The 14,842-nt window shown below is 36.9% G+C and overlaps 2 non-coding genes across 2 annotated transcripts; one reads left to right on the top strand and one right to left on the bottom strand.

Moving 5' to 3' along the window:
- Nucleotides 1-11,327: 11,327 nt before the first annotated feature.
- LOC128294436 (small nucleolar RNA R71) lies at nt 11,328-11,434 on the top strand. The gene has a single exon (XR_008284747.1). It is a non-coding gene; the product is annotated as a small nucleolar RNA R71 (small nucleolar RNA).
- Nucleotides 11,435-13,547: 2,113 nt separating this feature from the next.
- On the bottom strand, nt 13,548-13,654 carry LOC128294729 (small nucleolar RNA R71). The gene has a single exon (XR_008285036.1). It is a non-coding gene; the product is annotated as a small nucleolar RNA R71 (small nucleolar RNA).
- Between the last annotated feature and the right edge of the window lie 1,188 nt (nt 13,655-14,842).

Below are 14,842 nucleotides of genomic sequence, written 5' to 3' on the forward strand. Positions count from 1 at the left end.
GAGAGAAAAATCGAAAATTGGGAAAGTTGGTAAAATAGTCGTTTTAATATCAAGGTAAGTTCATATGTATAATAAGCATTAATTTATGCATGTTTCAATGTAAAATTGATATATTTACTATGATCTACGAGATGTTGAAAGTATGTAAGTTGGTATGATAATAATACAACAATAATCTTGTAATTTATATTTGAAAGTTAAATTTAGTGAATTAATTGAATTATGTTAAATTAAATGATTATGGTGCCAAGTTTATGAATTGATTTAAAATATGTCTATGGTACATGAAGTGCATTGAATTATCATACATAAATGTGATTTCTATGATTATGGATATTATGGGAAATTGTAAGTTCATATGATTTTTAATAAGACAATGTGTAATTTAATGTTATTGCGTTGATATTAAATAAGATGTAAGTTTATATGTAAGTACTACATCACTATTACTTGTATTATGATATTTTATAAAAATATTGGAAATATGTTTGTGGATAATTACTTGATTGGTGAAATTGTTGGAAAAGAGAGAAATCCGGTTGAACCTTGGAAAGATTGGATGATCTGAGATGGTATGTAGCTAGGTCACATATATATAGTCTTTGAGTGCACATCATGTGTACAAGAGAGCTACAAGACATTATGATGTAGCTAGGTCGCATGGGTGATACTATGTGTACACTATGTAGACAAGAGAGCTATGGGATATATGTAGCTAGGTCGCATGCGTGGTTCCAAGTGAAGGAAACCATGTAGACAAGAGAGCTACGAGATAAACTGCCTAGGTCACATGGGTGGTACTAAGTGTTCACCATGTGTACAAGAGAGCCGAACTATATGATGGGTGGAGCTATGTGTTGAAACCACCAAGTATCAAGGATTGATCCGAAGTGTTCAACGGGAGACTCTCTATGTATTGCTTTGTGAGTTTTGTGATGAATATGTGCAGGAACTTGGTTATGTGAATGATGTGTTCATTAAGTGACCAGGATGTGGTAAGGTTATAAACAAGTAAGTTATACATGAGGATGATTTTATGGTGACCTTGTGATCATGGGCCTATACTTGTGATGTATGAAATGTGGTGAAAATGATTTGTGATATGTATGTTAAAATGAGGTTAATACAAAGAAAGTGTGAAAGAGTGAATTAGCAATAAAACTGTTTTGGACAGTAGCAGTGATGTGATTTTGAAAAATCACCAAAAATAGTATAAATTGAATCAAAGACTGAATGAGATATCAAATTAAAACTTGATGAGTCTATTTTCATATAAAAGAAACATAGAAAGCAAAGGAGTTCTATATTTTGAGATATTTATGTTTTCATGAGACTGATTCAGAATGATTACGTGATCCCCTGTTCTGACTTTGGAAAATCACAAAAATTTAGAGAAAAATAATTAGAGGCTCAAAATTATATTTTTAAAATCCATAATGAGTCTATTTTCAAGATAAATCAACAAGAACATTATCTGAGTTCTGTATTGTGAGATAATTATTTTTTAGTGAAGAAAAGTCAGAACTGTCAGAAAGTGAAACAGGGGAAATTTTAATGAATAAACTGTACTAATTGGCTAAACCAAAAATTATGAAAATTTTATGGTAGAACGATATGTGAGTCTATTTTCAGGGGAAATTTACGGATCTTAATTTGGATCTCTGTAGCTTGAATTATAAATAATTAAGTGACTATGACTCGTGTGGACAGTTTGATGTGAACATTTATTAGTAAATTGTGAAATCGTACTTACAAGAATGCTATATACATTAAGGATGTGGAATGGAGAGGAGGAGGAGGAAAATAAAGGGAAATTTACGGATCTTAATTTGGATCTCTGTAGCTCGAATTATAAATAATTAAGTGACTATGACTCGTGTGGACAGTTTGATGTGAACATTTATTAGTAAATTGTGAAATCGTACTTACAAGAATGCTATATACATTAAGGATGTGGAATGGAGAGGAGGAGGAGGAAAATAAATATATGTGGAATACATGGAAACTATGATATATGAAATATTGATATAATGAAATAAATGATATGTGTTTATAAGAAAACAAAAAGAGAATGTTATGTATCATGACATGTATATATATATATATATATATATGACTAGTCTCAATGTAATGCTTGTTGGGTATGGAATTGAATTGAAATGTTTCAGGCAAACATGTTATTCTGTGCATCTGAATCGTTGTATTTTATAAAGATGTGATCTAGCTTTAAATATGAATGCTTGATGATTAAGCTGAAGATATTTGGTAAGATGATAATCTTGGTATAAATGTATAAGTGGTACTATAATAAACAAGGTAAAATGAGTATGAGAGACACATGTATGATGACATACAAATGCTATGTTTGTGGTTTAATTGAGGATGTTTAATCATTAAATGAATACCATGTTATATGCTTCGATTTTGTATAAGTGTGTAAGAGATCAAGGTTGACCAAAACTTGGAAAATAGCCTAGGTATATTCCACAGCAGAGACACGACCATGTGTCTCGGTAGTGTATGGAATTCTGACTTTGGGACACGCGTATGGAGCCTTAAAGCATGAAATTTCCAAGATTTTTGTAAGTTCTCGGTTTAGTCCCAAACCCTTTCTAAAGTATGTTTTGGGCTCCGTAGACTCAAATAAGGGACTATGTGTAAGAGAATGAACGCTTTGAAATATGAATAAAATTTTATGGCTCGTATTTTAGTTTAATGTTTGTATGTTTGCCTGGTAACGCCTCGTACATTAGCCCGGCCTCGGATACGAGTAAGGGGTGTTATAGGAATGCACCTGAATTAGCTGAGTGGTCCTAACCAGATGATGGCTAATGGACACATAATTGAAATGTGCATGCTCAATTTAGATCCGAACCAGATTAAATGGTAGGTTACATAACAACCCTAACCAGGCTCTGTTATCTGTATAGTTTTTAGATTTGTGTGATTAAACTATTTCAAACCTAACTGTCCCTATTACCTCGCATGAATACTAAGAAACCCTTAGTAAATAAGGATCAATAAAATGCGGATTTACTAAGTAAAGGATTCTGAAAAGACCTAATGTGGTTTCCAAACTTATGAAAGATCTAGTTGCCAAGGAATGTTTTTCCGAATATTGATAAGCATGTTGATAATAATTTGAGTTTAATTAAAGTAATTTTCCTAGCTTATTTATGTTATAATTATTGCTTATTGTGTTAATTTTGCTAAAATCTATTTCATTCATATAGTTGCATGTTAGGATAAATCACATCAGGGATCATTGCATTTAGTTTAATATATTTTAATCATCACTTCTCAATTATATTGTTTTTATTTATCAAATTGTTAATATAATTTTACAAATTAATTGACATAGCACAAATACAATCCCTATGGAGACGATAACTCGATACTTATTACTTGATAACGACTGTGTACACTTGCACAAACCCGAGCGTTACAAGTTTTTGGTGCTGTTGCCGGGGATTGTCAACTGTTGCCATAGTTATTTTTTGTGAAATTATTTATTTTCAATTTGGTTATTTCTAACATTATTAACTTATTTTTTTTAATTTTATGATTTTCTATTCAGGTGTTTATGATCATAGATTAGATTATCGATTTACTCCCAATAGACCCTGAAATTGAGCGAACTTTTAGACAACTCAAAGACCGAACGAGATGGACCTTGGAAATCAGAATCAAGACTAAGGTAATGAAGCCGAACATGTACGAAATCCCTTCCTCATTGCCGATGATAGGGATCGATGCATCAGAAAATATGCTGTGCCACTTTTGAATGAGTTAAATCCAGGAATTAGAAGGCCAGATATTGAGGTAACCCAATTCGAATTAAAACCAGTGATGTTTCAAATGCTACAAATGGTGGGCCAATTCAGTGGTATGCCCACGGAATATCCACATCTCGTTTATGGAGGTGAGAGATTCATTCAAGATAGCTGGTGTCACTGAAGACACACTGAGGTTGAAGTTGTTTCCGTACTCGTTGCGAGATCGAGCACAAGCATGGCTCAATTTATTGCCACCAAGTTCCATATCTACATGGCAATAATTAGCAGAGAGATTTTTGGTAAAGTATTTTGATGCGTGATATTCGTAACAGGTTTTAAAGATTTATAAATGAAATGTTCTTGAGACTAACTTATTATCACGATTAAGGCAGGTGTACCTATCGTACAGTAGTATAGTTCAGCAAGACTGGATTGTCGAACCCAAAGGAACACGAGTACTAGTATTTACTTCCTTTTTATTATCTAGCCCAAAATTTTAGAGGTTTGGTTGTCTAAACTAATTACTAACTAAGAATGCACAGAACGAAAAACTTGGGAAAATACTTTTGTGAAAATTCAATTGATTGAGACAATACCTAAGGACAAATCCACCTAGACTTCACTTGTTATTTGACTCTGAATCAGACGATTTATTCATTTGACTTGATTCGTAGAAAACCCTAAGTTATATTATTATCTCTCTCGAGACTAATAACGTCTAACCCTAGGTTGAATAATTGAAATCTCTTTCTAATTAACACCCTAGAATTGCATTAACTTGATCTATGGATTCCCTTATTAGGTTTCACCCTAATCTGGCAAAATCTTGTCTTCCTATCTCTAGGCGCGCAATCAACTCCACTTAATTATGACAAATATACTCTTAGACAAGGTCTATTCCTCCTCTGAATAAGAGCTTAACTTGAATCAATATCCTAAAATATCAAAACAAGGATTAAGAATACATAATTAAGAACAAGTCAAATATTATTCAGATAATAATAACAAGATCTGTCTTAGGTTTCATTCTCCTTAGGTATTTAGGGGTTTAGTTCATACTTATGAAAGAAAACATCTCAAAAGCATACAGATAACAAAACATAAGAAAACCCAAAACTCTTGAAGGAACTTGAAGGGAGATCTCCAATCCTGATGATGGATCCGGCTCTTGAGATGGATCAATCGACTTTCCTTAAGTAATTCCTTGCTTCCTACTCTGCATCCCCCTTCCTAAGTGCTTCCTCAAGTGCTTAAATAGGCTTTGGAATGCCTAAGAGCCCTCAAAATTGGCCTTTTCCGAATTGGACTAAACTTGGGTTTGGCAGGGACACGATTGTGTGACACGCCCGTGTGTGATTACTGAAGGCCATGGTCGAGGTTGTTAAATGGGCACGGGCGTGTGATCCACCCGTGTAAGTCATGCTTCAATCCTTCCAAATTGACACGGTCGTGTGACACGCCCGTGTGAGGAAGTCCAGGTCGTGTTGTTTTCCTATGTGGGTCCATTTTCTCTATTTTCGGCTTGTTTCTCAATCTTTTTACTCTCCTATGCTCTCCTAAGTATGAAACTTGAAATTAAAGGATTAGGAGCATCGAATTCACCAAATCTAAGGCGAAACCATCTATAAATGCGTTAGGCATGGGGTAAAAATATGTATAAATTACGGTTTATCAAATACCCCCACACTTAAGCATTTGCTTGTCCTCAAGCAAAACCCTCAACTCATAATCAAAATAAATTCCTCTTAACTAATAATTCCTATTAATAATATCTCAAAATAATCCATAAGTAATCATACATTGAGAATTTGATTGAAAGAACATCAAAGTTCCAAAACATTCCAAGTTGAGTATTTTATCCTGAAAGCATAGGTCTCTCCCCTCATCTAAGTAATTACCTTCGACTCAAAAATCACAGAGTTTCACATCCTCACTAATGATTCACTCAAATCACTCGAGGTGTTTAAGGACAATACATGAAGCACTTAATAGTCAATAATGAAAAGTCATTACCATAGGCTTGCATGAAAATCAAATCTCCACCACTATATATTGAAATGAACATCAATCAAAAGGTCTTTAAATGGTTGTAATGTGGCTTTGGTTAGGGGGTGTGGTCACAAGCTGAAAGAAAAGGTTAGAATCGAGATTGAATTGGAAAATTTCCTAACTAGAAAAAGTAATTAAACATTAATTGAATACAAGTGAGCTTCTTCTCAGAAGACAGAATTTAGATACTGTGGCTCAACAATACCGAATTACTACTAATATGTAAGTATGAATGTTTTTTTTTAAGAACAAGTCAAATACATAGAAGAGCAAAGCATAGCTAAGCAATTAGTTTAAATCAAATCTCGACAAAAATAGGGATCAAATTAGGGGATTTCAACAATAATGGTTTATGAGTTAATATTGAGGGTAAATCAATTAATGGCTTGTTAGGCTCAAAGGGGTTTACTAAGGGTTAATTATGAAGGTAGGCTTTTGTGGAATGAGTGGGTTAAACCTAAGTGCCTTTATCATTTTGACATATCAAATCAAATGGTGTGGTCTTGACATGTATAGTCAAGCAAGTTCTAGAATAACAATTCAATACTGACGCACTCAAAGCAACAATAAAAGTGAGCATGAAAGAAATAGTAGGTGCTCTAAAGGCTCAAAATCTCACAAAAATTATGGCTTTTTGATGTTTAAACCTGTGAATTTCAACTCAAGAGAATACCTAAACTTGGGAGAAACAACCTATAAAATTTTAAATTCAAAAGTCAACTTATCATGCTTGATTCTTTAATATCTTAAAGTTTAAACAATCAATGCATGAATGCCTAAGTTTTAATTTAAGACATATCAATAAAAATCATAAATTAATCAAAATTCATTCTAATCATGGCATGAAAAGATCACATGAGAATAAGACACAATTTAGGGATTTCTAATGACGATATGAAAGACCCCTCCCACACTTAAGATGTACATTTCTCTCAATGTACAAAGATAGATATATTGAAAAAGATAGATTGGTATCATAAGATAGGGAGAGAAGTGAAACTTCCTGAATGATGAATGAACTCCATGTATTGGGGTTATGGAGAATAATCAGCCAAAGCAATGATGAGGGTGAAGGAGGATACTCCAGTGGTGGTAGAGGTTGGGTTCCACAAATGCTGCGCCAAAAGAATATTATATCTCAAGTTGGCTATAGTCATGGTCAAGTAGGGCATGGCAGTCGTGGAAAACCTTTCTCAGTAGAGTTTCAAATTCCTAAGTAATAGTGAGCTCTGGAGCTCTTTATAACTATGATAGAATCAGGAACTCTTTTAGGAAATATATAAGGAAGAATAAGTACTCGTAATGAATTAGCCGAAATTACAAATTGTAAAATAATAATTATAAAACCTAATAAAAATAAGGTGAAAGAAAAATAAAAAGTAGTCTTAAATGAAAATAAAAGGAACAACATAAAATAATAAATAAAAGTTTTTAAACATCTTCATCGCCAGATGGTTCGCGAGGTGGGGGTGGTGATGAGATGTGGAAGTGCTGACAAATTTGCTGTAGAGTAGCATTAATGTTATCGAAGTACCGAAAACACTGCTGCTTGAATCGAGTAAGGCACTCAGAGATATTAGTGTATGAAGGCGCCGCATGAATTGGACAATGAGGAGGTGGTGGTTGAGATGATGGGTCCTCGTGACGTGGAGGGACATCATAAGTAATGCCCTCAGGGTCTTCCTCCTCGGTGGACTGGGCGAGGTGGTACTGAGGAGGGTGGGTTCCTTGGCACTTCTCGATCATCCTTATATGTAACATGCTCGAGATGCCCTGTGGAGACATCTAGCTGATGAGAGTGAGGGAGATTGATTGGGCCGTTGTGTTGAGGAGCCCGAAGTGTCGAGCCAATCGAGTTACGTAGGGGCCAATGGAGATGACCCCCATTTGATGTCGCTCCGTCTAGTGGTGAATGGCAAGGGAAATAAAGTGGGCGAGGTCGAAGATGTGCCCATTCGCCATACTCCATAGAAAGTAGGCATCGTGAGTGTTGATGATGCCGGTGCTCTCTCGCTGGCCTGTCAAAGTGTGTGCCAAGATGGCGTGTAGGTACCTCAAGGAGGGAGAGAGAGCCGATACCTTGGAGCGGCTGGGATCGTAGGAAGCTGAGCTGGGGACCAAAGCATCCCAACACTTCGAAGAGGAGTAGTGGATGTGGCTATGGAGGGTGTTGAGCTCGTTTTCTTCCATGAACTTCTCCATATAAAGGCCCAAAGCGATACCGAACTCGGGCACACTTAACTGATGAACTAAACCACTGAGACGGAACTGGACCATTCCAGGGTCATCGAAGTTGGTCATGACATCTTGAACATGGAAAGTCGAGCAAAGTTCAAGTGTAAGCTCAAGGTACATCGGCTCGATGATCGCAAAGAAGAGTTCCCATGGATCGGTCGTCAGGAGGGCTCGAACATCGTCAGCCAGTAGAACTTGTTCAAGCGTGGTCCAGTCAATGTAGCGGCCCACACCTAAAGGTCGGGCCCGAAGTATCTAAAAAAGTTCCTCTTGATTTCCTGGTGGAAACTGGAGGAAGGGGTGTCAATTTTTCGAAATGGGACCTGAGGATGACACTGCTCCTTTCCGCTTCTTCGAGGTGGGAACAGTAATCTTCTAACCACATGATGATGACATTATACCTGTGTTGAAAAATAGAATCTCAACCAATACGTCCCAAAAATAGCATAGAAGTACAAAACTAAATATGAAGATTTCATGAGACTTACGTAGTGGATAAAGTAAACAAAACTACTAAATGTATCAAGTTATAGTATTATTGGAATAATGTAACAGGAATATGAATGAATGTATATGGGAAGCATAAATTTCATGAAACTAGGAAAAATGAAAAAGTAGAGCATAATGGAGTAACTAAAATGACAAAATTCTTATAAACAAGCAAAAGAGTTCTATTGTTCTAACTATTAGAATTCATTTAAAATAGGCAAATAGAGCAGAGAAATCATGAAATAAACAAAATATTCAAAGAAGATAGAGAGAAAAGAGTAAACAAACACAAAAACAAGGAACTTGGGACGTCGAAATCGGTGTTGTAGGTGGCGCACGGGCCTGGGGCTAGGGCGTGTGGAGTTACAGCGGCTAGGGTTAGGGATTTTTTGGAAAGGGAGATGATGAGTAGTGAGGGTTTTTATAGATTTTGGGGCACACGGCCGTGGGACACGCTCGTGTACCTTAATTTTTGCCCGTGTGTTTCGAGAATTTTAAATTTGGGCACGTCTGACATTCGGCCCACGCCCGTGTCTCGCTTTGTTCACTTCTCCCACACCCGTGTTAACTTGACAGGTTCGCCCACAGATGATGGGCATGGGCGTGTGACACGCCCGTGCTAGTTTGGCAGGTTCGCCCACGGCCATGGTGACTTTATCGCTTCCCGTGTTGGAAAATTTTTGCCCTATTTTTGCATGGCCTAAGGCATGCCCGTGTGCTTGGTCGTGTGGTATTTAGAGAGTCTGTGTACCATGATTCGGTTAGTACATTAGATGTTAAAAACTCAAATTTAAATAAATTAATACTGTTAGTGCTCAGGTTGCCTCCCGAGAAGTGCTTATTTATAGTCTAAGCTCGACTTACTTCTCTGGTGCGTGATCAGTGTGCATCGAGGAGTTTATACTCCTCATCCCTACTATCAATTTTATCAACGTAAGGTTTAAGACGAGTACCATTTACCTTGAACATGCTAAATTTGGAGTGGTTTATCTCTACCGTACCATATGGAAAATTACTAATTACCGTAAGGAGGGTTTCTTCATTTGGTTTAGAAGTGGCGATTCTAGGATTTGCTGCATCGAGTAGTACTTTGTCTCCAACTTTAAGTTGATTTTTAGAGGAATTAAGCTCCTCATGGCGTGGATTTGGTTTATCGTGTTTTCTCAGTTTATGTGACCGCTATTCATCTAGCTCCTCGATTTGTAACCTTCATTCTTCATGGATAGGTTCTTTGTTGTTGCTTGGCTTATGTATGTTCTTCGAACCTGTTTTCTGCAAAGAAGGTTGCACTATATGGTTAGTTTTAGCCAAATGATTTGTACAATCACCTTCGATTTTTGATGTGTTATTTGAATTACAGGCTTGAAGGGTGATTGTTTCGTCTCCCACATGAAGTGTGAGTTCACCTGTGCCAATGTCAATAATTGTTCTGGCGGTTACTAAAAAGGGCCTTCCTAAACTTAAGGGGACGTTGCTATCCTCCTCTATGTCCAGAACAACGAAATCAACTGGGAATATAAATTTGTCGATTTTAACAAGTACATCTTCAATAATACCCCTAGGAAATCTGATAGTTTTATTTGATAATTGAATGCTTATCCTAGTTTGTTTGGGTTTCCCTAGACCTAGTTGCTTAAATAATTTGTAAGGCATAACATTGATACTAGTCTCTAAATCAGCCAACGCATTATTAAAATCTAAACTACCAATTAAACAAGGAATTGTAAAACTCCCTGGATCTTTTAGTTTGTTAGGCAGTTTATTCTGTAGAATGGCTGAGCAGACCGCGTTTAGCTCCACATGCGATGCTTCATCTAACTTCTGTTTATTTGCCAGAAGCTTCTTTAAAAACTTGACTGTGTTTGGCATCTGCGAAAGGGCTTCAATAAACGGTAAGTTAATATGTAGTTTCTTTAAAAGTTTAAGGAATTTACTAAATTGTTCGTTTCAGCGGTCTTTCCATGTCGCATTAGGGTATGGCATGCAAGGTTTATATTCTGTAATCACCGGCTTTGGCTCATTGTGGCCGATCTCATCTTTACCTATGCTTACCCCCATTTCTGGCCTTAGTTTTGCAACTAGCCCTTCCTCATTTTGAATGGCAATTGTGTTGAGTTGCTCCATTAGGTTAGATTCAGTGTTGCTTGGCAGACTACCTTGTGGTCGTTCGGAAATCAACTTGGCAAGTTGTCCAATCTAAGTTTCGAGCCCCTGGATTGATGCTTGTTGATTTTTGAGTGCTGTCTCGGTATTCTGAAAATGAGTTTCTGACACTGAGATGAATTTTGTTAGCATCTCCTCAAGGTTTGTTTTTTTTCTCTTGTTGGTATGGTGGTTGTTGGAAGCATGGAGGTGGTGGTCTCTGATTCCCTTGGTCTCCCCATGAAAAATTAGGGTGGTTCCTCCAACCTTCATTGTAAGTATTGATATAGGGATTGTTTTGAGATCGAGGATTGTTACCCATGTAATTTAACTATTTGTTCTCCATGTTGTGGCCATAAAATGGGTATTCTGAACTGCTTGATCCGCCTCCACTTGCTTCGCATTGCATTACTAGTGAGCATGGTGACCGTATCGACGTTATAAACGTCGACTGTTTTTGTTGGCTTTGTCCTCATGACTTGCCACTGATAGTTATTCAGTGACATCTCCTCTATAAATTCATAGGCATCTTCAGGTGTCTTATTATTGATGGTTCCGCCAGCAGCTGCGTCAACCATTTGTCGAGTCGAAGGATTCAGGCCATTATGAAAGGTTTGAACCTGTAGCCAAAGCGGTAACCTATGGTGAGGGAATCTTCTCAAGAGGTCCTTGTATCTCTCACATGCATCGTAGAGTGTTTCTAAATCCATCTACACAAAGGAAGAAATATCATTACGTAATTTAGCCGTTTTAACCGGTGAAAAATATTTTAATAAAACCTTTTCGGTCATTTGTTCCCAAGTAGTGATTGACCCCCGTGGCAACGAGTTCAACCACTGTTTATCTTTGTTTCTCAATGAAAAAGGGAATAACCGAAGATGAATGGAATCATCAGAAACGCCATTAATTTTAAATGTATCATAGTTCCAAAAAGTTTGCTAAGTGAGCGTTGGGATCCTCGTCCTGCAAACCATTAAACTGAACAAACTATTGTATCATTTGAATTGTGTTAGGTTTTAGTTCAAAAGTATTTGCGGCTATAGCCGGTCTAAATATGCTCGATTCAGTTTCTGTTAAAGAAGGTTTAACATAATCATATATAGTGCGTGAAGAAGGATTCTGATTAACAGTAATTGCAGGAGGTAGCGAATTTTCTTGGTTTTCAGCCATCTCCTCGGTTGTGGTTGAAGAATCATCCTCTTGCTCGTCCTTTGTGTATCTTAGGCTTTGCCTTAATTCTCTCCAGTTTCTGCGAATTGTACGGTTGATCTCACTGTCAAAAAGTGGTGGTCCTGACGGGTTTTTCTGGTCATAAACTAGAAAAACCTGTCAGAAGGAAATAAGAGAAAAATTAGAAAAGAAAATAAAAATTTAAATTGTAATAAAAGTAAAGTGGCTAAAGTAATAAAAATTGAGTTTTCCTAATATCCTAGTTCCTCGGCAACAATGCCAAAAACTTGATGCGTGATATTCGTAACAGGTTTTAAAGATTTATAAATGAAACGTTCTTGAGACTAACTTATTATCACGATTAAGGCAAGTGTACCTATCGAACAATAGTATAGTTCAGCAAGACCGGATTGTCGAACCCAAAGGAACTACGTGTACTAGTATTTAATTCCTTTTTATTATCTAGCCTAAAATTTAAGAGGTTTGGTTGTCTAAACTAATTACTAACTAAGATTGCATAGAAAGAAAAACTTTGGAAAATATTTTTGGGAAAATTCGATTGATTGAGACAATACCTAAGGACAAATCCATCTAGACTTCACTTGTTATTTGACTCTGAATCAGACGATTTATTCATTTGACTTGATCCGTAGAAATCCCTAAGTTATATTATTATCTCTCTTGAGGCTAATAACGCCTAGACCTAGGTTGAATAATTGAAATCTCTTTCTAATTAACACCCTAGAATTGCATTAACTCGATCTATGGATTTCCTTATTAGGTTTCACCCTAATCTGGCAAAATCTTGTTACCCTATCTCTAGGCGCACAATCAAATCTGCTTAATTATGACAAATTTACTCTTAGACAGGGTCTATTCCTCCTCTGAATAAGAGCTTAACTTGAATCAATATCCTGGAATATCAAAATAAGGATTAAGAACACATAATTAAGAACAAGTCAAATATTTATCATACAATTCAGATAATAACAAGAAGATCTGTCTTAGGTTTCATTCCCCTTAGGTATTTAGGGGTTTAGTTCATACTTATGAAAAAAAACATCTCAAAAGCATAAAGATAACAGAACATAAGAAAACCCAAAACTCCTGAAGGAACTTGAAGGGAGATCTCCAGTCTTGATGATGAATCCGGCTCTTCAGATGGATCAATCGGCTTTCCTTGAGTAATTCCTTGCTTCCTACTCTGCATCCCCCTTCCTAAGTGCCTCCTCAAGTGTTTAAATAGGCTTTGGAATGCCTAAGAGCCCTTAAAATTGGCCTTTTCCGAATTGGACTAAACTTGGGTTTGGCAGGGACACGGCTGTGTGACACGCCCGTGTGTGATTACTGAAGGCCGTGGTCAAGGCTGTTAAATAGGCCAGGGCGTGCGATCCACCCATGTAAGTAGTGCTTCGATCCTGCCAAATTGACACGGCTGTGTGACACGCCCGTGTGAGGAAGTCCAGGTCATGTTATTTTCCCATGTGGGTCCATTTTCTCTGTTTTCGGCCCGTTTCTCAGTCCTTTTACTCTCCTATGCACTTCTAAGTATAAAACATGAAATTAAAGGATTAGGAGCATCGAATTCACCAAATCTAAGGAGAAACCATCCATAAATGCGTTAGGCATGGGGTAAAAATCTGTATAAATTACTGTTTATCATATTTCCTGCCTAGCAAGAACGCTAAGTTGAGGAACAAGATCACAACTTTCCAATAATCGGATGACGAGTCTTTGTGTGAGGCTTGGGAGTGATTCAAGGAGTTCCTTCATACGTGTCCTCATCATGGGATTCCTCATTGTATCCAGTTGGAGACACTCTATAATGGTCTCAATGCACATACAAGATTGATGGTACATTCTCCTGCGAATGGTGCAATTTTGTCTAAGTCTTAAAATGAGGCTTATAAGATCATCGAGAGGATCGCAAGTAATAACTATCAATGGCCAACAAATCAAACAGTTTTAGGAAGACGAGTAGCTGGAGTTCATGAAGTTAATGCTCTCACTTTGTTATCAGCTCAGGTATCATCTATTTCCTCTATGTTAAAGTATTTTACCGCTAATAGTGCTAATAATTTCGCAGCTCAGCCACCAAGTCCGTTTGAAGTAGTTTCCTGTGTGTACTGTGGGGAAGGTCATTCTTTCGAGAATTACCTATTGAATCCCGAGTCAGTGTACTGTGTAGGGAACCAACATCAAAATAGGAGTGGACAAGGATCCTAGTCCAACTTCTATGATCCTTCATGGCATAATCATCCCAAATTTTCTTGGCGCAACCAAAGAAATAGACCAAACAACAACTTTATGCAGCATAGACCCAACCAATCATAAGGTTTTAATCAGCAAGCTCCAAAACCAGCCCAAGCTGAGGCATCAAACAGTTTGGAGAACTTGTTGAAAGCGTATATAGAAAAGAATGACGCTTTGATCCAGAGCCAAGTAGTAACACTGAAAAATTTGGAAAACCAAATGGGTCAGTTAGCTATGAAGCTTCGTAATAGACCACGAGGAACATTGCCGAGCAATACTGAGAATCCAAAAAACTTGGGTAAGAACATATCAAGGTAGTGGCATTGCAAAGTGGTAAAATTTTAGAACCTCATTTAATTAAGGTTGAATACGAGCCTGTTGAAAAGGAGGAAAGTCAAGCAGCTGTTGAAATTCCTACACCAAAGGAATCAGAATCTGCAAAGACTGACAAGGTAAATCCTAACCTAGTGAATTCAGATACTTTAACATCTTTTTTTGATGCAAATTTACCTACTCAGAAGAGTTGTCCGGTTCAACCGAAAGTTCCATCACCTCCATATCTGCAAAGATTACAGCAACACAAGCAGAAATAGGAAGTGCAATTCAAGAAGTTTTTGGATGTTCTGAAGCAATTACACATCAATATTCCATTGATGGAGGCTTTAGAACAAATTCTGAATTACGTAAAGTTTATGAAGGATGTATTATCCAAGAAGAAATGACTGAGT

This window comes from Gossypium arboreum, chromosome 6 (assembly GCF_025698485.1).
Source record: "Gossypium arboreum isolate Shixiya-1 chromosome 6, ASM2569848v2, whole genome shotgun sequence".
In the NCBI taxonomy this organism is placed as follows: Eukaryota; Viridiplantae; Streptophyta; class Magnoliopsida; order Malvales; family Malvaceae; genus Gossypium; species Gossypium arboreum.